Below are 2,130 nucleotides of genomic sequence, written 5' to 3'. Positions count from 1 at the left end.
ACGTTACATCTTAATCCGAATATAGATCGATTGCGATAAACTATATCCTTAATAAATGAAATCGTGTTCTTTAGAATACTCGTGATTCTACACTTTGCCGTCTCAGGTGCGCTGTAGTCTTTCTCCGTGCTGAACCGATAACATCGCATGCGATACGAAATTGATATGGGGGTTAACTGAGCTCCAAAACGTGGGATACAAAAAAGAATTAAATGCCATATCTATGTAGCATTCTCATCTTCATAGTGGCAGCACTGGTAACAGAAGTTGCTTGCAAGGAGGCAGTTTACGGAGATAGCACGTTATAGGATGCATACGGGTGGCAGTAAGAATTGGAATTGTAAACATGATTTGTTTTGTAACAAAAATGATATCAACGGTGAGTATTCATTAATACATTTTCTTTCTTTCAATTCAAATAGATTAAAGATTACCCCTATCACATATATTGTATTAATTCAACTAGAATTATGTGAAATTATAAATAATTTTGATATTATTCTTTTAAACGATACAGTGATTAATATAATTGTTATGCTATAGGGAATTGACAGTGAGTCATGTATGAACCACATAGATTCAACTGTGACAACTTGACATAATGTACAATCATGCATATGAATTGTTTGGACTCAACGTTGGTCCAGAAAATTGATTTAAAGGGCAACAAGATGGTGTAAAAAAATATACTTTCTGGATATGTTGAGAAAGCTCATATAAGCGAGTTCCAATGTGAAAATTAAAGAAGTATGTTTGTCAGTTATGACAGGTAATGTAATAATAAGAGCATATAGGAAATTTTAAAAGTAGTCATGCACTGCGATGCGATTATAGGTTTGCCTTTAGGCAATACATTTATGTATTTTATAGGGAATGAAACAAACTAAGGGCTGACAAAAGGAAATGTCACAGAAATGATGATACTGCGTTACGGGATTTTTGGATTCATTGGGTACATATGTGAATAGAAAATCAATTGTCGAACCAATTGAAGAGGAAGCTGCAGAATTAGAAGTAATATTATGTAAAAGAAGCAGAAAAAGAAATCCACCCAAGAGAACACTACATTACATACTACTATCTTGTGATAGCTTTTAAAACTGTATATCATTTGAATAACAAGTAGAGATTATATAATGATAAAGATAGACATATCATTTTTCTATACACCAGAGCATGTTGAGGTAAATTTATCCCAACAGATACTTCATATCAGAAGTACAAATTCATATTTGGGAGAAATATATAGAGGGTATTTCACAGATTAGGTGGTTCCTATATACTACGCATTTATTGCTTTCTAGTAGCATAAACTGTAATGGTGAAGGTATGTATGTATATTTAAATTCTTTTAACATATAATAAATTCAAATAATAAGTATCATACCTTATTGTTTGCAGAATTTTATAAATGTCAGTTTTCATAGATTATAAATTACTTATACCTTTTACAGGGTGATATCCATCCGGGTAAAACAACATACCAGCAGTTCTACCTTCTTCTAATCGAAAGTGGTTAGTATGCCAATATATAAATAACAAAAGTGTTACATTTTCTCCATTGAGCAGATTCAAAATGAATTGTAAGAAGATATTTACGGGCCATGTGGCTCCTACTTATGCGTGCAGTTTGGATGTTTCTCCTGACATGAGGTAGAAAAATTTTCACTAATTTTTATAAAGTTGCGTCTAGCGTAGCATAACTTGGTATCTTTATACAAATTTTCTTTGAAAATTTGAAAAAATGAAAGTGAAAATGAAAAGCACATATTGGTGTCTGTACCAACATATTATACATCCTTGTGAAACTTAAAAAATAGTAACATCCGGATGGGACAGACACGTAAAATGTTGATTTAAGTATATACAAAAACTAAGTATTTAATCAACGGAAGTTTTAGTATTCCTTTGATGTAATACATATTGTATATATTGCTTTTATGGATGTTCAATTGTATTTTTGTAACACATTAAATGCAAAAATAGGAGGGCTATATAGAATAGATTTAAGCTTCTTTTTTAGCAAACATTCTCTTTTTACCATCTTGTAAATTTGTATACGAAGAATTTGACAATAAAGTAATATTTTCATAAAATCAGTACATATTTAATTCAATCCATCTCTTATTA

The 2,130-nt window shown here is 30.9% G+C and overlaps 1 long non-coding RNA gene across 1 annotated transcript; it reads left to right on the top strand.

Annotated features, from left to right (window-relative positions):
- On the top strand, positions 1-1,724 carry LOC138182101 (uncharacterized). The gene is made up of 4 exons (XR_011173716.1): positions 1-379; positions 544-747; positions 871-1,327; positions 1,455-1,724. It is a non-coding gene; the product is annotated as an uncharacterized LOC138182101 (long non-coding RNA).
- Positions 1,725-2,130: the final 406 nt, after the last annotated feature.

This window comes from Bombus flavifrons, chromosome 7 (assembly GCF_040668555.2).
Source record: "Bombus flavifrons isolate JBK064 chromosome 7, iyBomFlav1_principal, whole genome shotgun sequence".
In the NCBI taxonomy this organism is placed as follows: Eukaryota; Metazoa; Arthropoda; class Insecta; order Hymenoptera; family Apidae; genus Bombus; species Bombus flavifrons.
This window is presented reverse-complemented; position numbering and strand designations above follow the sequence as displayed.